The sequence below is a fragment of the Scomber scombrus genome, chromosome 1 (assembly GCF_963691925.1).
Source record: "Scomber scombrus chromosome 1, fScoSco1.1, whole genome shotgun sequence".
Lineage (NCBI taxonomy): Eukaryota > Metazoa > Chordata > Actinopteri > Scombriformes > Scombridae > Scomber > Scomber scombrus.
The window spans coordinates 315001-341190 of record NC_084970.1 but is presented as its reverse complement, the minus strand read 5'-3'; positions in this window follow the sequence as shown (position 1 = coordinate 341190).

Genomic DNA, 26190 nt, shown 5'->3' with positions numbered 1-26190 from the left:
GAAGAAGAAGCAACAACAATGATGGCAGACTACACGTTTGTACAGCTGTTGCTCCTGGCTCGCATCCAAACTTGATTGAGATGGTTATGTTAGCCTTTGTTGTAAGCTAACGTTATCCAGCAGAGCACAGCTAACTCACAACGAAAATGTGTATGAATTTCACCATCAGTCAAATGTTCAAGGGATAATTCACCCCTTATCTATTCACCACTATGTGGTCTTGTTTGTTGTGGTTGGTCTCAATAACCCCGCCCCCCCTAACATAAGTGGTTCTTTCTTCTAGTCCAGCAAAGAACCGGTGCCACTCTGGAACCAGTTTTTCTGGCCGAGAGCCGGTTCTTTGTCTGTCGAAACAGGAAAACCGTTTCCAAATTAAGCACTGGCCCAGAACCAGCACTGGAACTGCTTTGGTGGAAAAGGGGTAGCGCCTTTGTCTCATGGTAACATTTCACCCAAGTTCAATTCTGAGATGTTGGAACACACTAACATTGTTAAGTGTTGCTCCAACAGTCCAACAAGCAGTCACATGATCAGACACACTGGGAGCAATCATCCAGCTTAAACAAACCTATTTGGAAGAACAAATGTGACCATACCTACCACACTTACTGTGCTCAAATTACATTGAGCACTACTTTCAGGTAAAGTGGCAGCAAATCTGCTTTAATTGTTGCTTTGTTTAAATCCTGTATATCTAACTGCTTGTGTTTTCCACTTGATTGAACCTACTGCGAGCAATGTTGCTGAGGTCCAAGATCTCATCAATTATTTGAGTATAATGATATCATACTTATATTATACTTGTAGAACAGAGGGCCAGCTTTGGCTGTGTAATGTTTTATCTGGCACACAGAGTGAAGAAGAGAACAAGAGATGAGAGATGACTCCGACCGTACTTCTCATCAACACTTCACTAATAGTCATTGTACTCTGAAAAGCACTTTCAGAGTACAATGAAAACAGCTATAGAAACATGCAAAACACTGCAGCAAACACAGTAAGTAGAAGTGTCTGCTTGGCACCGGCACACACCATGATCCAAAAGAGCACTGCTGAGTTCCTCTTACTGCACTGATCTCCCTCAGCTGCCTTCTGATTGAATTAGTAGTTCTACTGGCATTTAGCCGCTCACAGCAGGATCAGTTCAGTGCAGTATGATTGAAGCAGCTATTCATCTACTTATTACAAATGGGATTTTAAAACTCTGTTTGCAGCAGTAATCTCGTCAAGGCAGTGACATGTCCAATTTTACTCCATTGAGTTTTAAAAGTTTCAAGAATCACCAAAAGATCTCCCAGATTGATCTCCTGACAGTAATATTTAACCAATATTCATCTCAGAATGCTATCCATCTTCTGAGAAAAAGAGTGCATGATGCACAGTGCTGCTTCCCAGACATGTGTGAGACTCATCTTAAACACCCTGGCATCAGGTCTCCATTAACAGCAGTACATTTAAATTAATTCATCTGCTCATTTCCATCATCAGCCTCAGTAAAAACCCTATTAAACAGCAAACATGCAGTAATACTACATTTTTTGACCATGATGGTAATTTGCAGGAAAGTTAATCAAGTAAATCAGCCCCTTGGTTTACTAGATATAACCACAGTGTGAATGCTACATTAGCACTGGCATGGGAAAGGTTTTTCCTGGTGCAAACTTGTGCACTGAGTCCTGCATTATTAGTATTATTGAGTTGACATCATGATGTTCATTTAGCTGAGGTATGTGTGTATATTATACGTCTAATATGGACAGAACTAAGGTAAATGAATGTGTTTTTCGATGTTTTTCACTACATTTATCATTCCTGGTATGATCCAAATCTTATTCACACACCTAATTATTAAAACTGTTTCACTGAGTCCTGAATCATCTTCATCAGCAGAGAGAGAGCCACAGAGAGAGGGAGCTTCCATTTGGAGGATGGGTGGGAGTGTAAAAGCCTGTGGTACAAAGCTAATGGTCCAGCAACAGCACTTTAGCCATCTCTCATGATAGCACATCACATATTAGAGCCCCATGTAGGCGGATCTGCTGTGGTTCAGTGTGTAACAGCAGCAAACAGTCTTTACAAAGTAAAGCTACTATCATAACCATGTCTGGTCTACTCTCCACCTACAGTACAGAGAGTAAAGTTCAGACTGAACAAATTAAACTGATACTGTTCAGTATCAATTCATCTTATCCATGTTCAGGTGGTTGTTATGTGAACATGACAGCGTGTTAGCATCCTGACAACTGCTGACGTGTGCTGAATATAGTTCACTGTTTTCACACTAACAAATCATAAAGACAAGACAGGTTGAAGTATCATTAACAACATTTAAAAAGTTACTTACGTACACTGCTGTCAAGATATTTCACGCTTGATAAAATGTTGGACAGTGTTGAACATTTTTGTTTGACTTGTGTTATATCAGTATGGTAAGACAACATAATCAAATATTACAGGAGTGTAACCACAATATGTAATAATGATGATACACAGACATGCAAGAATGGATCAGTCTGTAATGAATAAAAGGATACCTGTTAGGGCAGTGTAGAGTATACTTTATTGATTCTAAGGGGAAATTCAAAATTGACACAACAGTATTTCTGTAATATGTGATACATAAATAAATAAATACATAAAATAAAATACTATAAACAAGGTATAAAAACAAACAAACATACATCTTAACAGCTTGCAAATAGTATATTGTGAATCAAAGTTAATTAAAGGCCTTGTGTCATATTTCTTTGTTCTTAAATCAACCAGAAATAATGGTAAATTAAACTGATTAGTGGTATCAACACCACAGCTCCCAGTACCTCCCACTCCCACTAATGTATTGCATTGTTTATTGTATATAGTATTAGAGATTGTTTTATTGTATATGTTATTTAATTCAATTTTATTTTGTATCACTTATTCAAGAATACCATACGTACCTACCTACCTACCTAATTTGAGAAAGAGTTTGGATATAATGGAATCTAAATTAAGAGTCGCATGGGAAGTACTTAGACACACAGACATGGTCAGAAAACAACTGTAAAATCTCTGAACATGTGAAATAAAGGAGTGACAAGGGTGGTATATTAGGAGAGGATACATTTGATGCAGTTCAGTGTCTGTTGCATGGACAGCCTCAGTTTGCACTTTTTAATGCATAGTTAATCTATTATCACTTTGAAGTCTGCCTGATTCAGTGTCTTTTTGACTCTTGAAGTTCTTTTTTGTTTCTAATTGAAAATGCATGTTGAGAAGAACTTGAAGTTTCTTTTGGCCAAGCTGAAGGTTTGTTCTGCAACAACAGACCAATCTGCCGGTATGCAATCCCTATAGCCACACTGCTAGCATGGCTAAAACTCATTGATATCTTTAATTAAGTTCAGCATGTCATACTAATGATGAAACCCACTCTGAAAAAAAAACTCTTTTCCACAAACGGTTCCCAGAGTGTTGCCAAGTGTCTCAACTTTCCACCCAGAATTTTCAATCTGCGTCTCTGTGTCTTAGCCTCCTGGCCCAACTCCTGAAATGTCATGTCTGGGGTCTGTCTTGAACTAAAACTCTCTGCCTTACACTTACAGCGTGCACTTTGGGGAAAAGCAATGTTAATGGTCTGTCAGCCTCTGTTTGTACACAGCGTATGAAATATGCTTATTCAAACTCATTCATCACTGATGGCAGTTACAAACTAATCTGCTCATGTTTTGTTGCTCCAGCTGAAACTAAAAATCATAAATAAAAGAAGCCACACGCTGTCTTATGTGAGTATGGAAGGGGTTGTGGTTATGGTGATGTTAGAGGTTTGACAGGTAGCGCCTTTGAAATAAGTGGGTCACATTAACTTTATATGAGATTCATTTTCTACACTGCTGGAGCTCATGGTGTTTGTAACTTGGACTTTTATGTTGCGTCAAACCAAAAAAATGCTACTGTCTGAGGCAGAAGAGCAGTTATAGCTTCACACTAAGCCAGTGAGTGGGCCATGGACATGTCAATCATACACATCATAACTCATCAACGAGGCATTTAATGAAATCCTTTGAGAAACCAAATGATTCTTCAGTGGTTACATCTGTTGGTTTTACTTTTTTGTTATAAGGGCCAAAGCATTAACAGTGTGAAGGCAAAATGGCTCAACAGCACCACCAAGGCAAATTTAAAAAATTGAGCCCCCTGCTCTACATTGATGTAGATAAATGAAATTTGGTACACATATATATCACGTAATGACGCACAAAAAAGTGGCTTGGACCCATACCCTAACTCCAACAGGAAGTCAGCCATTTTGACTTGAATTTTGGCACCATTTTCACGCCTCATACTTTAATGAACTACTCCTTCAAATTTAATCTGACCAACTTCAAATTCTCACTCAGTGTCATCTTAAGACCTTGAACATGAAAAGTGATCAAAATCTTTTTCCTCTGTTATACCTGGTGGGTGTGGTGGAGCAGCAAAATTCGAGGTTTCGCCTTAAAGCAGGAAGTCCTTATAACTCCAACATACATTGTCCACTCTGCCCCAAATTTCTGACACATGATGAGGGTTGTGCCCTGAACACCTCTATGTGTCAATAGACTGTGCCACAGCCTGACATGCGTGGGGGAGCCAGGGCCCGTTCATCACTTCTTGCTGTTTTAATATTTAGATTGTCTCTTTTTTCATTGTAAACTTACAGGCTTGATTATAAACAGTTTTTAATAAGTAAACCTCTTTTTAAGTATAGTTGTGGTTAAACTGACCTTTTGAAGACCGAAATCCGCCTCGAATTGTGCAGTTATGGAAAAATAATACCCCTAGATATTTCATTATTATTCCTCTGTGGTTATCAAAAAATATGTGCCCTGTTAGCACCCTTCCATTTCATGGTACTTGGTAAATAACCATGAATTCTGTTGAACTGTTGAGTGATTGAATTTGGAACAGTGCACGAGGTTTCCACAGAAAATTGGTTAGCAGGAGCAGTATTCACTCTCACCTCACTGTTCTTTTCAAAATCTCATACATAGTTTGGATCAGATGTGGTTATGTGTCAGTCTGATATGTATCAGTTCATATTTAAGGGTCTATCTTTTCCCAAGATAGCAACTTGCAGCTGTGATTAATTATTAAGTAAACATACTGTGTGGTCGGTGAATCAATCACTGGCAGAGATCATGACTCATCTCAATTATCAGTGAGGTAACTCTATGTTTGAGCAAACCTCCTCACTCATTAATACATGTGATTTATGTGTGATGATTGCACTGAAGTTTACAGTAAGATGCTAAATGTATATAACTTTGTAAATGGTCAAATGCACATATTATGGCTAACTTTTAAAGGGACACTCCGCTGATGTTATTAGATGTGTCGTTTAATTGACTTGTCTTGGCTGGTATACTCAGCCTGTGCAAAGAGTTGTATAATGAAACTTAGCAAAAGTTCAATGCTTTCCGTTAAACCAATCAGTCATATTTATTAGTTGCTATTAGACTTTAAAAACTCTTCCTCTCCCTGCTGCTGCCATCTGTCCTCTACTTCATATACCTCCAGTATTCATCAGATCCATCAATGGGTCCTTCCACTGAGCTCATCAGAGTCCTCATCAGGGGCGGATCTAGGAGTTGACAAGATCCAGGTCTAAGCCCAGAGCACCCAGACCCAAGGACACTTTTTTAGATGGTTCAGACGCACGAATGAAATGTTACTGCATTGTATGACTACTGCAAACATGAATTATAGTAGTAGAAACTTATTTCAGTCCTTAAGAGTGTTTTTAACATAGATTTTTCAAAAAGAATAAACAGAGGTATAAATACGATTAGGCTTAAAATCAAAAGAAAAACAAAGAATATTACGCTACATTTATATTTGATTACATTTCACTCTGTAACACTGCCTTAACTGAAATGTCTTCAGAAGTTTGACTCTTTATTACAGTTGTTATAAACTCACTTACATTCAATCAGCAGCTGCTTCAAGTCACTGTTCAGAAAAAGTAACTTCAAACAGATTTTTAATAAAAGTTATTATTATTTTAATTTTTAATTATTTTTTTTTTTTTAGTAAAATAAAATCGATTAATTGTTTTTAAGAAAACATTTAGGGCTGCCACCCCAGAAGCCAGCCCCTATCTCCATCCTTGGTCCTGATCCACATCTCATCCATCCAGATTTGAAGCTACTGCTCCCACCACCATCACCAGTGTCTAGACTATCAGGGAGATATGCCTGTACAGCTGATGGAAAGACCTCCTCCTTAAAATGACATCATGATTGGGTCTAATCCACATATTTCTTCAACTTTCCCTATTGTGCACACTTTGTGTCAAATAAATTTAAATTTCCTTTGAAGAGGGCTCTCACTTAAATGTTTTCTGTGGCTCTGGACAAGCTTTGTCAAGTCTGATAAAATGTATAACCGTGATGATGATATCACCTAAAGCACATTTTTCGACCAAAATTTCCAGGAACTAATCTCAAGATCTAAAAGTCCAAGTTGTGCTTTCCTGCTCGGTCCTGCAGATTAGACCCATGGGAAATTGAAAAATAAAACGTAACACAAGGAAAAAACAACATAGATTTGTCCTGTTATTCTTTGTTTTCACTGCTGTATGAGCTGGCTGTAATGAATGAAGGAAAAGCAGAAATGCAGAGAGTGTCTGTCTCCACTGTAAATCATCTGTTGAGGCTTTGATGAAACAACCAGAATATTACCACTCCCTCTCTTCATTCTCTCTATAGCTCGTTCAACCACTGCCTCTCTCTTTAATTTGCTCATGCTCTCAGCAGCGTTCTCCTTTTGTGAAACAAGTAGGGAAGCCAAGAACAAAGTTTAACTTTACTTTGAATGTTAACAAACAAAAGTCTTCCTCTCATTCTAAACTGGATTAGGGTTAGGGTTAGGGTCCTAAAGTGATACTACAGTACTTCTTTATTTTATGAATGAAGTGGTACACAAGTTGAAGCAAATTGTCTGACCAATCAGTGATGTTCATCTCTACAGTCATCCTGTACTAGTAATAACCCCCATGCCGGGACTTCTTTGGTGGTAAAATAAGGGTCTAACTTCATTTAGACCCTGGTCACTCCTGTAGAAACACACACTCACAAAGACCACCATGAACCAATCATCTTCCATGTTGCTGTTAGAATTTAGAAACTGCTACCCTCTCTGCTGCTGTCAGCTGTCATCTCAGACTGATGCAACCCTCCTCTACCTCATATATACCTCCAGTATTCATCAGATCCAGTATCCATGGGTACTTCCACTCAGCTCATCAGAGTCCTGCTCCACATCTTATCCATCCAGATCTTAAGCTGCTGCTCTCACCCTTTCACCACCACCATCAGCACATACTGTCCAGCTGATGGAATTACTCTGGTAGAAAATGCAGGTGTTCCTCAGAAGGTTCTTAGTCCCTGGTCAGAGTTCTTGTGGTGGAAACATGGCTAAAGAAAGCCTTAAAGAAAGCCTGCATTACAAACTAGGGGTTGGAGCTTCACCATTTTGTGGTTTGGCCTATGCGAGGGATTAAAGGTCAAGTTATCTTAGCCTCTTCTGCTTTGAATTTTACCTTTCCTTTTAAAAATCTGGTTCTCACAGGTCCCCCAACATTATGGAGGTGCAATACTAAATAGCTGGAGTAGCCCTTTAAATTCCTCTCAGGGTCTTTGTGTTAAAAACAGTCAGAAACAGCAGACTAAACATTCAAAAATCTGAAATGTGCATAAAAAACCCCAGATCTGAGTCATTCTACTGGTTATTTTACTCCCATTGATCACTGACTGGAGGTAATAGTTTATTGATGCATTCATTTACTGCTACAAAACAACATCAACATTTCAATGGTGCACAGTCTGAGCAGTGACTGAACATCTCTGAAAAGGGCTCAGCTGAAGTGCTAGCTCTTAAATTCTCTAAAATCTATACAAATCCTGCTTTAATTGAACACTCAAATGCTCGGCAACAGAAAGCAGCTATTTACAGTTTAGCAGCCACCCGTGTGAGACCCCTCCCTCCCCCTCCCCCACCCACGTCCAATGTATTTCCAGCATTTATCTCAATGGTCTCCATGAGGAAGAAAAGGCCCCGCTAACCATCAATAGCCATCTGAGAGTGTCTGCTTCCCCTAGCTGTTGAGCACTCTCATGTCAGTTCTCAGACAGGCCTGTATGTGTTTGGCCAAATGAAATATTTATATTCCAATTGCAACAGTCATTTTTAGACTGAAGCAATAGATCTTGTGCACTGGAATTCCCTGGGAAGCAGTAAAACATCTGGTGTGGTGGAGGAGCTTCATGGATGGAAAAAAAAAAACTCTAGAGATGGAAAATTTATTGGGCAGGTCTGGTGTTGTCTGTCATACTGTCAGCCAGGTCTTCGGTCCATTCAGCATCATATATCAGACACATATTGTTGGGCCTTTTGTTAAGAAGCAGATCAGGTCCAGAGTGAGTGTGGATCACAGCTGATGTGATGGACAGCAGGCAGGTTGATTGATTGGTATTTGTTGCAGAGCTGATCAATACTACACTGGTTGTCTGTAAAATGCTTTTTACCTGAATTGATTATGCGGGGACATTTTTCTGACTTAATACTGATATGCATGAATATATTTTCTTCTTCCTCGGGCTCCAATTCTTTCTCCGTGTCTGAGTTTTAATCTTCTACAGTCTAAAGCCTTTTAAACCTTGACAAGAATGAAATGCTTACAAAAAGAAACACAAATCAATTCTGTTAAATTTGCATGAAAAAGAGCCAAGATGTTTCACTCTAATGGTCATCCACTAACTTTTACAACAGCAAGTCCCTTCCTTCCATAGAGAACTCATATCTCAGGATAATGTTATATTACTTTAGTGTATTTCTGAGCATGCAGATAGGAGCTTGGTTATTGAGCTTAAGCTTTATCTCACCAGTATTGTTTAGTGCCCAGAATTAGAATCAAGTTTATTGTCACTTCCAAATATACTCTCAGCATACAAAGAAGTGAATGCCATTCTCTAACCGATCAGTTATTTCCACATAAAGACAGATAAAGGACATATTTACAACATAAAATCATAAAAAAGCAGCCTTTAAAATAAAGTGCTAACATGTTTACTGAGGACAGGTAGTGCTACGTACTGCTGGTGTATATATGACCAGATGTAACATCATCTCAGGGTGTGGGAGGGAGGGGGGGGGGGGGAGTTCTGATAGCTTGGGGGAAAAACTGTTGCAGAGTCATGTGGATCTTGCCCAGATGCTCTGAAGCCTCCTTCCCAATGGCAAGAGATGGGAAGGGTCAGACATTATGTTGGAGGCATTTCTGACACACTGTTTTGTTCTGATAAATAATCACAACTAGATTATGACCAGAGTTCAAATACAGTAGGGCTGTTTCAGTTAGTTCATTGGCATCAGCTCCATTCACAATCAATAACTCATTCATCAGCTCACTATTAACATCCATTTTATAATTAATCAATCTGGGACCCAAAATGCAGGACACAGGCTCATAGACAGAAGCAGTTTATAAAAAGGGTTTATGGTAGAAACAGCTTGGTTTGATATCACCAGAGACCAATGTAGGAGCAGACAGAGGGTGGCAGATGGAGCAGGTGAGGGGTACTGGACTGTATGAGCAGGTGACTAGGACAAAGCTGGTCATGATGCCTTGAGCACGGGCAGACTCAGAACTAGCTATATGCAAACTGATAGAAAGAACACCAGAAGTGACCTTGACGTGTGTACCACATGGTGGACTAGACGATCTGGGAGAGGTCTTGACGGATGAGTCGGGGGTTTTATGCCGCAGTGGCTTGTTGAGTTGATTAGGTGATCAGCTGCAGGTGCATCAGTGGAACAGTGGGAGAGGAAAACCAGGAGGACACGCCAAGCATACACACAAACATAGAGAGACAAAGTGGGGACAAACCCACACAAAGGGGAGGGAGAAACAAAGATTCACTCATAACAAGCCAACCATATTTTTTCCACAATAGAGTTGCAAAGTGGGAGGAGGTATATTTTGGGTGGGTTAGGGTATGGACAATGTTTTAATATTGACCTACTGAAGGAACTGCAGATTAAAATGACTTATAAGATAACTCAACATGGTTCCAATAAATAAATAACTTTATTAAGAATTTAATTCTCCCAGTTAAATTTACAGCACAGAAGCCGGTTAGAAAATATCTTGTTATGTAGTAAATAGTCAAAGGCACAACACTATATAGCGTATAAAGTTAATTACAACTCGTAAGGTGGATTTCAGCAAGAAACACAGATCTTAAAATTCAGCCGTGTTGTAAATGGTGGACAGAAGCTACAGATTACAGTGATTACTTTTAAATTCTGGATCACTTTTGAGTGAATTCAGCAACTATATCTACTGTTTACAACTTCACCATCCAAAGATTTTGAATTCATTACACTCTGCTTCGCACCCATGTCTTCATTTCCATGGCAACAGCAGCTGAACCTCATGGTATTGAAGTATTTTTAGGCATCGGGCAAAATCACAGACAAAACTATTCCTCAGAAATGAAGTTGAAATAATGTAAAATAATGAAATGATGTATACTATTGTAGTGACTATGCCCTAGACTTTAGCCTCTTCTGGCTTTGATTGTTTAGACGTGTACTCAATAAACGAAGGCTGTTTTGGGCCCCATTTTAACGATCTATAGCACATGGTGTGAAGCAGGTGGCGCAAGTGCCTTTGGGGTGTGTCCAAATCCACTTTTGCTATTTTAACAGTGGAAAAATGATCATAAAAGGATTGGACTTAAGTCCCCTCATTAATCATAGGTGTGTTTTGGGCGTAACACACGGTAAACCAATCAGAGTGCCATCTCCCATTCCCTTTAATATCCAGCAGCGCTGTCATTTTGGCAGATTGCTATTATAACAGCGCATTTACCCAGCAATGTGTTTCAATAATAAAACATGAGTTACTTTTGCTGAAAATAAAGTTGGCTGATGAGCTGCTAACCTCACATTTAATTCATATAAAAGAAGAATATGGAGATATAACTGAGCAGTCTGATGAGTGTAGAGGTGTGTGTGGTTATACTGCAGCAGCCTGGTGTCATCAGCTGATTTAATAAACAGTGAGCGGCTGTGTGTAATGTCATTGTGCTTTATGCAGCATCTCAGAGGCTACAGACTTATCAACATATCAGTCCTTTAGTATAAACAGCTGTGGATAATAGATACTGTAAGAATCACCCACATTCTCATTCAGCGGCACTCTCCAAGGTGCTGACAATTAAATCTGATAAATATTATGACTAACTAATATGACATATATTTTTAATAAGTTGATGTACATCATAATACGAATTCACATTGTGGTCCTTTTATTTGTAATGTTTTGCATGTTTGTGTGCTGCTGCGCGTCCATGTGTGTGTAACAAGCACAGTGCCTGCGCGCTGCACACCAGCCTATCTACGAGCATATTGGACTCTTGATGATGCATCTTTAATAACAGTGACATATGCGCCAGTGACTTTAGACCTAACTTGGTCAGGAGCCACCAATGCGCCTGACCAACCTCATTGTGAGACCAACACGCCCACATAGGCACACAGACTGGTGCAAGTGCATTTGCTCTTTAGACAACGTGGGCACAGGGCGAGAAAATGACAACTGCGCTGGGGGAAACTAACAATGGACGCCCGCCATCCGCTGTGCGCCGACCGCAAGATGGGGCCCTTGGTCTCTAACCATTAGTGCACTTGTGCTGACTGGCATTACCTTAAATAAACCTGTGCCCAGCCGCCCTTTACCATGTCCCCCTAGTATTACCATTTAACCAAATCAAATACATGACTCTTACAACTATATTGGTCACAATATAATCTTATTGGATCATTATATTTACCAGGAGATTCCTGAGTTTCTATGTTCAGTAATATTGAGGTTATTGGTTAAAAATGCAGGATGAGGAAAACATCTCCAGAACCAGTGCTCCCTCCAACTTTACCACTTTATTACTCTGCTGATACTTTTCTGCAGCTCACTCCTCCAGTCCAACCTCCTTACATCCTACATTTTCCATATTGTCAATTTAAGTAAGATCTGATGTTCATCTATGTATCTATTAAGGGGGGAATAGTTCTTCCAGTAGGATCCTTGTTGCTGCCTCTTGAGAGCTCTTTCTGCCAAATCTGACTCTGAATGTCCTCAGGATTGTGGAGAACTGGCTGCATTGTGTTACTGTTACTGTTGTGCAACCTCTCAGTTGTTAATGTCTACATGAAGAATTTCAGTAGCAGAGCATCTGACCCTCAGCAGCCATATTTCTAATGGAGATTCCATGTGTTTGTTAACATCTTCCCTCTGTTGCAAATTTGAACTTCATTTAAATGGTTGTTCTAGAATATAACAACCTTCTGTCACATGTTACTTTCTCTATATTGTCATTTTAATGTAGGTACATTGACTTTTGGGGTCTCTTTCAGAAATTGAGAAAAGCGTATTCAATATTTATATATATAGATATTTACAATAGTGCTTCTCTTACAACATACAGTAATATCAGGACTACAATTAATACCAATTAAGATGTCTGAGATGTGGAGTACCTTACCTGAAGCTCTCTCATCCTCCCTCTCATCACTGACACTGGATCACATTCACCATCTTAACATCTAGGTTTGTCTTCCGTCTGACAACTGACGGAGCAGCGTCTGCTTTGTCTGGGTGTCATCACTGATCAGTGGAGTGCATGTGAGTGTGCGAGTGTGTGAGTGGGTATGTGTGTGTCATCTGTGATCAGAGCAGTGCTTCAACCTCTCTCCGTGTCCTCCTGCTCCTCCTCAGCGTTAACACGAGCTGACAGCTTCTCCGCCCGCTCCGCCCTGACATCAGCCTGGGCAGATGTTCCTGGGCCGGGACCCTCGTGTCTGTGTGTAGAGAGGTGTGGATGTCATTAGGACACTGTGGTAATGAGATCCAGGCTAACAGGCATTAGATAGACTGCTGTTGCTATGAGGTTTGTTTGCCTTGATTGACCCACCCACACATTTACCATCTGAAGAGGCCAACATCTGTACATGTCAGTACACCTCTCTATACAAGATCCTATTTTTTATTTTATGCTACCTTAGAAATATCATACATTTCTTTTTTTCTTTTTTACACGATATATATTGAAAATATAGTACTATTGTGACAGTGAATCAGAAAATTGTATATATATATCATGTTCATCTATATCCTTTCATACATATACACAAAGAGGGAAGTAAATATATAAATAAAAGCGTGCGAACAAATAAATCATTAACACTGAAACATGTTATATTCATTGTACATTCATTTCATCGTTATTCTATTTTAGTACATTTTTTCAATCTATTTATTTACAAACCCTTCCCATTTCCATTTATCCCACTTCAGTCTCCATCACCAGCTAAACACAAGTCAGCAGTCCTGATCACACAGTCTACTGTAATTGGTAGCACATGTTCATATTCATGAGGAGGTGGTATTTGCCTGACAGCACCACATCCACCACAGATACAGGATTAAACACATGTCTCAGCACCATTTTTAACATTTAAAATGGCTTTAGAAAATGGTTCAATTCTGTGTTTTTTTTTGTATACAATATTTCCATCGTGCTCACTGGTTGTATTTTGGATCAGAAATCCCTTTTTTCTCTCTCTGTATATAACTGGATGTAAGACATGCTCTTCTCTGGCAGAGTTCTTGGTATTCAGTATGTTAAAGTAGCCACAGGATGTGAGGTCAGTCTTACAGTGGTTACAGTGATTATAGCCAACAATGTTAAGTCATTACTGAGAGGTAACCAGTCATTACTGAGAGGTTTTACTTTTACTGAGTAACCCTGGTTACTGGAGGATTTCTGCTGTGTTCACCAAATGAAAGTTTAAGCTCCTAAAGGTCTTTTTAATACCATGTAGAATGTAATTTAGTTAAAGAGTAAAGGAAAACCAGCTGGGACAATAAGGGCTTATAGAGTTATTTATTAAGTACATGCAAGTATTGACATTTGTATCACATTTTTGTCAGTAATTCACAGCTGTACAGTACCAGCCAACACAGCTTTGCCTTGAATGAGCAAGTGTGTCCAAACCATTGACTGGTACTGTATATAACAATAATTCATAGAACATAATTCATTCATGTAACATTGACTCAGGTAATTGGCAGAAAATAAACAAGTCCCCCAAATTAAATTGGCCAGTTACATTACATTGTTTGACCATGTGACTCCAGAACAATACATAAGAGTGTTTTCTAATCAGCAGACAACATCATTTGTCTGTGCTTTCCAAATGACTGTTATATAATAATGAGATGTGACAACACTGTGGTGAAGGTCTGGTTGGGTTTTCAGAAATGATTGTGGTTTTGTTTATAATCGTCACCTTATTAAGGTTAGAGAAATGTTTGTGTGGTGAGGGTTAAAGTCACTGCTTCCTTAACCCTTCTGTTGTGTTCCGGTCAAATCTGACCGATTTAAACGATTTATTAGGCCACCTGTGTCTGCTTAGCTACAGTAATAATAGCCACAGGGTTAAGGTTAGGGGGAAAATCCTAGTTCCACTTTGTAAACAAACTGTCCCGACTTGCGGTTGGAAACAGGAAACAAAGTTCACTGTTGGGTTAATGCCTCCGTCCACCCCTCCTCCTCTGAATGAGGAAATCTGTCCATATAACATATACATCATCTGCTGGTATCTGTTTTTCAAATGTTACTATTTTTGGCCGACTGACATCACAACTTATGGTGTCATTTTTCTTTGCAGGATGGTCTCCAGATATTGTCCATCGTGAGTCCACATCCAAAATTATTTAAAATAGTTTTTTTTATTATTTATTATTAATTGCATTGCATTTCTTTGTTTCAGTTTAAATTCATGATGTACTATTGTAGTGACTGACTTCTTTTTCCATTTTCACATAAGCTGTACATCTTGTGTCTAGATCCACACTAGTAAAGATCTGTGAGACTTGCACAGTTGCTGGCGAATATCACGAGTAACACAAATCAGCTCTTTACTGCTAATTCATCACACCTCAAAGTGATAAGCATCAACAGAAACTTAAAATACTGGAACTGTGACTATGTGTGTGTTTTATTTGTCATTCTTATAAAGAGGATCAGCTTACACAACCAACTAAAGCTACAGGCTCAGCATCATCAATAATATATGAAATGCTCATGATGGCATCCTCATGAATTGATCATATATGACATTAGTGTTACATAACAGGAATACATTATTTATGTGTCATATGACCAGCTAACTGACAGGCCTGTATATTCTGCTCACTGCCAAATGCAAATCCACATGTACGTAGGAAACAATGGTTTGATGATGAAATGAAATACTGACATGTTAAATAAATACATTTCACTTTACACATCCAATGAAACCACAGGCTGTGTTTTGCTGGTCCCCAAAGTCTCATATTTTAGAGCACAATGAATAATAGTGAAGCCGCCGTGCCCAGACTTTTACTGTCTCTAATTCTAAATCCAATCCCAGATGTGCTTGTTAGCTGCAGTGGCTGGAGTGGATGTTGTCACAGTGTTCGAACTGGGTTACAAAACTGGGAATCAACAGGGAACACTTCCTCTACATCTTCATCTCCTGAATCAACCATCTGCTTTCTCACTTTAAAAACGGTGGGACAAGGAAAAGAAGAAATTTAAGCCCTCGATGTGTTAAACAAATGAGATTAGGCAACACAAAAAAAATAGTTTCTACCTGTTCTGAATGAAAAGTGTATAAATATGTCAGATACATCCTCCACTCTCACTGTGCCATCAGAGACGGAGTTTCAAATGATGTTCGACAAGCTGACAAGCGTTTAGTGATCTGTAACTTTCAAAGTATTCAAACACATAAGTGAGCATCAGGTGGAGTGTTTGTGAGCGCTGCAGTGAAAATGTATTTTACTGACGAGGCTGAAATCAGACTTCATAAGCACCGTCGACCAGGACAGGAGATCAATATCTGTCAGAATTTGAGTAGGAACATCCTCAGTCACTATAAATTATCTGTTTTTATGAAGATGGATATTTTAGTGTCGTAATTCAATATTATAGGTATGACAAACAATAGTTTTGCTTGCATATTACCCTGTTTGACCCCACATTTATTCCTGTCATTCTGTTGTAGACTTTAATAGACCACTTGTGTATTTCAGGCCTCTGTAAATGTTTTCAATTAATTTACTCGTCCATTTTATAAGCTCAGGTCATAATGTGGGGCCTGCTTCAGTGGATGGCTTAGTCACTGTTGCACTAATTTTACACAAAGGTTGAGTTACTACCATACAAGTCAAAACACATTCTGCCAGAATCAGTGCAGCTCACTGTTGTGTAATGCAGGTCTGTACAGTACAAACATCAATCAATCAATCAATCAAACAATCAATCAATCAATCAATCAATCAATCATTATATATATATAAATCCAAATCACAACAACAGTTACTCAAGGTACTTTTCACATAGAGCAGGTCTAAACTGTACTTAATTTAACCCTCAAATTTGACCATTTTTACATTTGACAGCTGTAAAAACATCCCAATTGTCTTTTACTCTGAAATTTGATTACTTTTCCTAAAGTGGCCCAAAATGCACAAAAATGAAAATATTTTAAAATGTTATACTTTTGTATAGGTGATACAAATGTTTGTCCATTGAGGCTGTTCTGGGTCAGATTATCTCTGTATCTATGTGTTTTAGTGAAATGAATAGTTGATAGTTTTAATAAGATAGTAGTTATGATGATTTCTTTTTATGATGTAGCAGTGAAGACTGATGGCTCTAATGGTTCTACAATAAACCCCACACTTCCATAAAGTTCTGCTCATTTTACCTTTACATAAAATAACATTTACATCATTATTGCTATGTTATATTTTCATGTCTTAGGTAGAATAGGACATGATATTGTGTGATAGTAGCTGAGTGGTGTAAAAGCTAAAAAAAAATACACTCTCTCTGCTCTCTGAAACATTAATCAAGGTTTAATCACATTTATTAGTCAGATCAACTATTGATGCTGATTGATTTCTAAACAGATCTGTGGTTCAAAATTTGGTACAGACACTTTTTTATGAGGGTATTCATAGACCAGGTTACAATCTGCGAGGGTGTAGAATATGAACAGTATGTAAGGGTAAATTTAAAGAGACCCAACATTCCCGCAGTACAAGTAGCAGCTGCTAAAAAGCTGTCAAAATATAAACAGATTAAGTCTGAAACATGCAGGTGTAGCGTACACAGCATCAGTACGGCTCAGAACATCATCTGGTCAGAGTCACCTTTGACCCTGGGATGAGTCAATTGGATCAGGTTTGATATAGAGACTGATATGGTCTCTCTCTTGGACAAACAAAGATCCATTAACATTCCATGGAGCAACCAAAAGTGACAAGAACTACATAAAAGTAATGAAAGACAGATTTTGGTGCTTTCTTTGGACGTCATAATTTATTGGAGAGACTTTACTAACCCTTTCTACATCAGATCAGAGTCACACAGACCACCATCATAAATTATGAGACACTGAACATTCCTAACTCTCCCCTCTGTGTCTCCTGAAACCACACAGAGCATGAAAGTGAGAACATTAGTGATAAAGACTTAAACAAGAACATCTTAGTAAATAGTATGGTTTAAACAATATCAATTACTTATATCAGTATCAATGACCTAAAGAAACCTCCATTGTAACAGTTATTACAGCCATCACAGATAAATGGGTATTTGAAGAACTGTCATTATACTTTCTCTTTTAGTAAACACAAATGTTAGTATGAGAATGTTACTTAATGTGAGAAAGTGTTACATTGATGTTATGTTTACATTATGGTGATAATCAATTATCTATCATGGAATAAGTAGAATAACAATGATTGAATGAATGAATGAATGAATGAATAGCAGCTTGATGAATCAAGCTGATGTCATATTAATGCCAGAATGATACATCCTGTGTTCTGTGTTACTATGTTATAGTATACATTTTATAATCAGAATTAAATACTGAATGAATGATGATGATGAAAAGTTTCACAGTAAATTAGATCCTCAAAGTAGCTGTGATGAACCTGATTGGCTGACACACAAGCCCTCCCCAGGACAAAACCCAGCTGCACCCATCTGAAACTCACTTCTTTTTTACTTGGCTTTTTGACTTGACTTCGCTCCAGGTTTCCATCTTTTTATTTTTCTTCACCTCACACATTCTTACCTTAATCACCTTATCTTATTTTAATCTTTAGTTAATCTTTATCTAAGTTTTCTTAAGTTTTTGTAACCTTGTAACTTTTGTCAGTAAACGTACAGAGAAAAGATCCTTTAAGGAAACACATCATTAAGTTTTGCAGTCAGCTGTTTTTGACCCTTTTGAGGATTTGACGTGTGGCCAACACTGAGATCTCTCCAGATAGTTATTAAACAGTGAACTAGTTAAATTGGACTTTTCCTCCATCTTTCATCAACCGGCGAGCGCTTTTTGGGCAGACAAACGTCTGTCAATCCTACGACTCATCATAATCGAGAAGGCAGACAACCAGCGGACCAGGCAGTCTGAGAAAAGACCAGCCGAACCGGATCCTCCTCACAGCACCCCGCCCGGACCTGCGACGCTTTCTGAGATCTTCCACTTGGTGTGCGTACGCGTGGTTCTGAAGGACGGACAGCTGAGGCCCTCCATGGATGAAAGTAGGATCCAAATATTACTTTAATCAAGGGTTGATGTCAGATCGAGTAATTCAAATTTTCTTTAAAAGTAAAACTCAGTAAAACTTACACGTTTTCTTAGTTTCCACATAATTACATATCCTTCATTTAAATTCATCATTCACCATCATCTTTCAGGAAAGCTCGCCATATTCTCAGGGACTCATCTCATCCAGGACACTCGCTGTTTGAGCTGCTGCCCTCAGGCAAACGCTACAGGACATTAAGAGTACGCACAAATAGATTACACAACAGCTTTTACGCTAAAGCCATAAATGCACTAAACTGCATTAAATAATGGCAATTATTTATTTATTTTTGTTTCTGCACTTTAAAGACGGCATCTCAATTTCGTTGTGCTTCGTACAATGACAATAAAGACTTTCTATTCTATTCTATTCTACTCGATATGTTATTTGTATGTATATTTTTACCTCTTCATCTGTTATTGAGTAGATCTTTGAACATGTTACATGCAAAAGCACCTTGAAGCCCTTATCATTCCTGTTACAATCATTGGTTTCATCCAAACATGTACAAACTATTCCATAAAGGGCCGTGAGCCTGCAGGTTTTTTGGTCCAACCAATCAAGAGCACACCATTTGACCAATCAGCTGTCTGGAGACTGAGATCAGGTAGTTAAATGTCAAAGTCAAGCCTGGTGTGCTCTTGATTGGTTGGAATGAAAGCCTGCAGCCACACGAACCCTTTATAGAATAGTTTGGTCATCACTGGAAATTCTTAGCATTCAACGTTTGCTTGTTACTTAAATTGAAAGTGAAAACTGAAACTAAAAGATGTATAATCACCTTTTGTTTTCCAAAGGGGCAGAAATAGTTTTTAGTGGCAGCTTAATTAATGTTGAAAACCTGCAGATGAAAAGTAAAAATGAGATGATGATGATGATGATGATGATGATGATGATGATGATGATGATGATGATGATGATGATGATGATGATGATGATGATGATGATGATGATGATGATGATGATGATGATGATGGGAGAATATCTGGTGCAACAGCTGCAGTCTATTTACTTTACAACTTATTTTACATCAGCTACTTTCTCCTAATCCTGAAGGTTCTGTGAACCATTAGGCTGATCTAATGATATGATGTGTGTAACATTTTATAGCTCTCCTTAAATTGATCACCAGCTCGATCATTCTTTAGAAAAGAGTCACAACTTGTTAGTTCGTTGAACTTTGTTGAAAGTTTTCCTCACAAATATCTTTGGCTGAGCACAGACACCAGTTTACAGTAAGAACATTACATAACAAAGTTTCATTTTAGCCAATTAACGTTAATTAACAGCCTCTTATAAAACCTGCCATCTGTGATGTTTGTCCTTTAAACCAGCGAACGTGGCAATCAATGCCAGCTAAAAGTGAGAAGCTGCTTCTATACCTTAATGTAAAAAAATCATTAATGAATGAATTAAAAAATGGAGAGTTAAACGGTGTGTGAAGAGTTTCATTAGCCTTGTTTAACAAATCCTGATAGTTTGCCATCAAGGAAACTCACCAACATCACTGTGTTACTGTGAAATTCTCCCTGTAAATGTGTGTATATCATTTGATTAGAAGTTTATATTGCTCCCTTGACATGTTCTGTTTTATTTCATAGTAATAATAAAAAATGTTAGAAATAATTAAACCAGCTCAGAACACATTCCTGCTTCTGACTTAACATACATACATATACTCATCTGATTCTCCTCTTATTACATGCACAACCTCCTTCTTTTTACTTTATATGACCCAATGCTATTTGTTTCCACTCAGAACATTAACAAATACTTTTAGACTCAGTTTATACTTTTTTCCTAATATGGAAGTTCAGATAGTTACTGAACCGATATGAACAGGTTCACAGTTTTTCAAGCACGTCTTAAAGCAGCAGTCAGGTGTTCATATGAACAGTAACAAGGTTTTCCTCTCTGTAATCATTCCTCCTGTTCATACTGACTATTAAAACATCTCCTTCAAATGTGCTTTCAATGGAAGTGATGGAGGACTAAATCCACAGTGTGTCCACACAGTCATTTAAAAGTAGATGATCAGCTTCTATTGAGCTTCATCAGTGTGAGTTAGTCATATCAAGTGATATCTGACACATTTACAGTCTTTTTACCATCAGATTCCCTCTTAGTGTTTCCCTGTTGAGCTGTGGTGGAAGTATAGTAACAAAAAGACTTTGGTACTAAAAACACTGTAACACTGAAACATAGAAGATGAAGATTTGACTCATATTAGCTTCACATCAGCGTTTAAATACATTCTTAATGCTCATTTGGACACCTGACTGTTTTCTATGAATTGTGAAATCATCCTTTACTTCAGGTACACAGTTCAAACATGATGGTACTGGATATTTTATGAACAGCAGAGCACAGTGTAGTAGAAAGACCAGGTCATTAAGGACAAACCATCAACCTCACAACTGATGGTTCTGAGCCTTATAAACATGCTTGAAAACATACTTAAAGAAAATGACTCTTCAAGTTGTTCTACTTCATGTCATGTTAATCGTTTATTTGAGCTGTGTTGTTTGAATGTGTTTCATCATCATTTGTCCATGCTTCAGGTTTCACTTTCCCATCTTCTTTCTTTCTTTCACTTCATCTTCTACTAGTCTTACATATTATCCTCTTTGACCCCAAATGTATTCCTGTCATTCTATTGGACACTTTAACAGACTCTTTCATTCACTGGAAGCCACTTGTGTATTTCAGAGCTCTGTGAATGTTCATTCCTTCATATTACTGTGAGTCTGTCAGCATCAACAACAACAAAAAAGGTTTATATAGCAACCCACCACCTTCTTTATCTCAATATCTTTCTCTAGATTGTTTTCTTCTCTTGATTCACCCATTCAAGCCAACCGAACCAATCAGCTGAGCTTTCCACCCCCTCTCACTTTTCTCAGTCTGTCTTTGGATCTTTGTGTGTGTGTGTGTGTGTGTGTGTGTGTGTGTGTGTGTGTGTGTGTGTGTGTGTGTGTGTGTGCGTGCGTGCGTGCGTGCGTGCGTGCGTGCGTGCGTGCGTGGGTGCGTGCGTGCGTGCGTGCGTGCGTGCGTGCGTGCATACACATCTAAAAGTAATCTTCCTCCATTCCACTGGAGTCTCTCCCTCGGTCTGAAACAACATGCCACCATCTCTCACTGCGACCATGTGCTCTTCTCTTTCTCATCTCAGCAGCAGCATCACAGTAATCTGCACACAGCCGCTCCTCCCACCACTATGTCTCTCTCCTCTTTTTATTATTCCCTCTTCTTCTCCCCCTCTCTCCCTCATCTGCCTCTCTCCCCCAGGGGGCATTTATGCACAGTGACATGCAGAAAGTTGTTATTTGAATTCATATTACATCAGTTTTGGAGACAGTTTTGAGCAGATAACTGTCTGTGTTGTGTTTCAGTGTATTATACGTCCAATTATTATAATAATATAATTATTATATTATTATACGTTCTCTATTCTAGTTCAGCTTATAAGTCTATAGGAGTATTAGGCATGTATTAATATATAACCTGCTTTAATGGGTCATCTTTTATGTCTGGAGGAAACATTAAACCCTGAATTTAATTATCAGCTTTATCAGTGAATCAGTCTCATAACTGTAAGTTCTTTCCAAAGCAGTGACCTTTATCAGCTGTGTACAAAGAAACATTTTCTTTGGATAAATGAAATTTTTAATAGCTAAATGTCTCAAGAATACATGATAAATCACATGATTATAATGAAAAAGGCCTTTAAATGATAATACAATAAAATAATGGAAAAATGAGAAATACTGGCTCAATAAGTGTGACTCAAGGCTAATGTATTGCAGCAGGAAATTCTAAATGCTCTTTTCTATAAAGATATTATTTTAATTTTAACATTATTCAACATCAACTTTAAATCACAAAACCAAACAGTCTTTCTGTCAGCTTCACTTCCAAATCTTCTGTAATATTGTGTAATTTTAAAATGTTTTAGATGGAGGCTTTAAATAAGTCCGTCTGGGTTTTCTGCCTCTGCTGCACTGTAAACTATCTGTCATTATCTGGCATTTATTGTGTCAATTTAACTTGTGAAAAATAAACTAAACTAAACTAAACTAGACTAAACTAAACTAAACTAAACTAAACTAAACTAGACTAAACTAAATTAAACTAAACTAAACTAAACTAAACTAAATTAAATTAAACAAAACTAAACTAAACTAAACTAAAATAAACTAAATTAAACTAAACTAGACTAAACTAAACTAAACTAAATTAAACTAAACTAAACTAAACTAAACTAAACTAAACTAAACTAAACTAAACTAAATTAAACTAAATTAAACTAAACTAAACTAGACTAAACTAAACTAAACTAAACTAAACTAAACTAAACTAAACTAAATTAAACTAAATTAAACTAAACTAAACTAGACTAAACTAAACTAAACTAAACTAAACTAAATTAAACTAAACTAAACTAGACTAAACTAAACTAAACTAAACTAAACTAGACTAAACTAAACTAAACTAGACTAAACTAAACTAGACTAGACTAAACTAAACTAAACTAGACTAGACTACACTAGACTAGACTAGACTACACTAGACTAGACTAAACTAAACTAAACTAAACTAAACTAAACTAAACTATACTAGACTAAACTAGACTAAACTAAACTAGACTAGACTAAACTAAACTAAACTAGACTAAACTAAACTAAACTAAACTAAACTAAACTAAACTTAATTAAATTAAACTAAACTAAACTAAACTAAACTAAACTAAATTAAATTAAACTAAACTAAACTAAATTAAACTAAACTAAACTAAACTAAACTAAACTAGACTAAACTAAACTAAACTAAACTAGACTAGACTAGACTAAACTAAACTAAACTAAACTTAATTAAACTAAATTAAACTAAACTAAATTAAACTAAACTAAACTAAACTAAACTAAATTAAACTAAACTAAACTAAACTAGACTAAACTAAACTAGACTAGACTAGACTAAACTAGACTAGACTAAACTAAACTAAACTAAACTAAACTAGACTAAACTAAACTAAACTAAACTAAACTAGACTAAACTAAACTAGACTAGACTAAACTAAACTAAACTAGACTAGACTAGACTACACTAGACTAGACTAGACTACACTAGACTAGACTAAACTAAACTAGACTAAACTAAACTAGACTAGACTAGACTAGACTAAACTAAACTAGACTAGACTAGACTAGACTAAACTAGACTAGACTAAACTTAATTAAATTAAACTAAACTAAACTAAATTAAACTAAACTAAATTAAACTAAACTAGACTAAACTAAACTAAACTAAACTAGACTAAACTAAACTAGACTAAACTAAACTAGACTAGACTAGACTAAACTAAACTAAACTAAACTAAACTAAACTAAACTAGACTAAACTAAACTAAACTAAACTAGACTAAACTAAACTAAACTAGACTAAACTAAACTAAACTAGACTAGACTAAATTAAACTAAATTAAACTAAACTAAACTAAACTAGACTAAACTAAACTAAACTAAACTAAACTAGACTAAACTAAACTAAACTAAACTAAACTAAACTAAACTAGACTAAACTAAACTAAACTAGACTAGACTAGACTAGACTAAACTAAACTAAACTAAACTAAACTAAACTAAACTAAACTAGACTAAACTAAACTAAACTAAACTAAATTAAATTAAACTAAACTAAACTAAATTAAACTAAACTAAACTAAACTAAACTAGACTAAACTAAACTAAACTAGACTAAACTAAACTAGACTAGACTAGACTAAACTAAACTAAACTAAACTTAATTAAATTAAATTAAACTAAACTAAACTAAACTAAACTAAACTAAACTAAATTAAATTAAACTAAACTAAACTAAATTAAACTAAACTAAACTAAATTAAACTAAACTAAACTAAACTAAACTAGACTAGACTAAATTAAACTAAACTAAACTAGACTAAACTAGACTAGACTAAACTAAACTAAACTAAACTTAATTAAATTAAACTAAACTAAACTAAACTAAACTAAATTAAATTAAACTAAACTAAACTAAATTAAACTAAACTAAACTAAACTAAACTAAACTAGACTAAACTAAACTAAACTAAACTAAACTAAACTAGACTAAACTAAACTAAACTAGACTAAACTAAACTAAACTAGACTAAACTGCTGTCAGCCAGCAGGCTGAGATCCAGTTTAAATGTCTTCTAAAAAGCAACATTTCAGTTTGAGTTGAAGTTTGAGGCGTACGCTGGCTTCTTGGAATCTTAATTTAATGCTGTATAAAGTTAAATCTGACAACACTCACATCTTTATTCAGTAGTGGATAAACTCCATGTGTGTTAGACTTTCATGGAAACACTAGATTTAATGTTACAAATAAAATAAAAACAAACTCAATTTGTTTCAATAAGAGATTGTAATATGTTGAAAAAGAAAGAAAGCAGACGTTTTAAATAGAAGAATTGTGTGTTGGCTCATGGGTTTCTGAAGAGCAGCTTCAAGAGAGATTCCTCCAAGGTTGTTTTTATGAGTTTGAACAGGACACGAAGAGTTGTTGGTGAGTTTTAAAGTCTGAAAGAAATTGTTTTGTTTCTTTTTTCTTTTCTTTTTTGGTTTTGGGGACATTTAATGTGCGTCTGACTTTGACTTGAGATGGTAAATATCTTCACTGTGGAATTAAGTTTTGAGTGTTAAAAGCAAATTCATACTTCAGAGTCACCTTGTCCTAATATTTCAGGTCCTATTGTAACCAATATATTGTCAAATCATTCAGAAAAACATCATTATACATTAATGTCATAGTAAGTATAACAGATATTATCATTGATATTAACACTTCTCTTCATGTTTAGACATCATGTTATTACTATGGTCATTTGTTTCTGTCTGCTATGTGCGCTTGTGTGCTCTGTGTCTTTTTCTTGTGATTTTGACAGGTAAATAGGAGTGTGCCATGACGTGGTTACGATTGGTGGAAGAGGTTCGTGCCCTGGCCTGTGGTTGGCTGCAGCCGGGAACCACCTGATACAAAACAAGCCAAGATGGCAGCCGTCTGGTGGCAGCAGGCATTTCCCCGTCCTCCTCCTCTCCCAACCAGCCACACTTCTGTTCTGTCTTGTTGTGATAGTAGATATAGTTTTGATAGTTTATTTTGAGAAGTAAGGGTGGACTGCCCGTTCTGTTAACCTTGTTTTCTCTTGTTTAATTAGGTAGGGAGGTAAGCTTGGTCATTTGTGTTTGTTTGGGCATTTTTCTTACGTTCTAAATAGGATTGTTTTATTTGTTATTTTGGCCTTGGTCCAACCTGAAGATGAATAACTCAGTCATATATTTTATGTATATCTATAGGTTCATTAATTTATTTGTATAAATAAATGTTCCTTATACACAACCTCATTTTGCTCGTGGCTACTTGGGATTTGGGGAAGATGGGTCTTA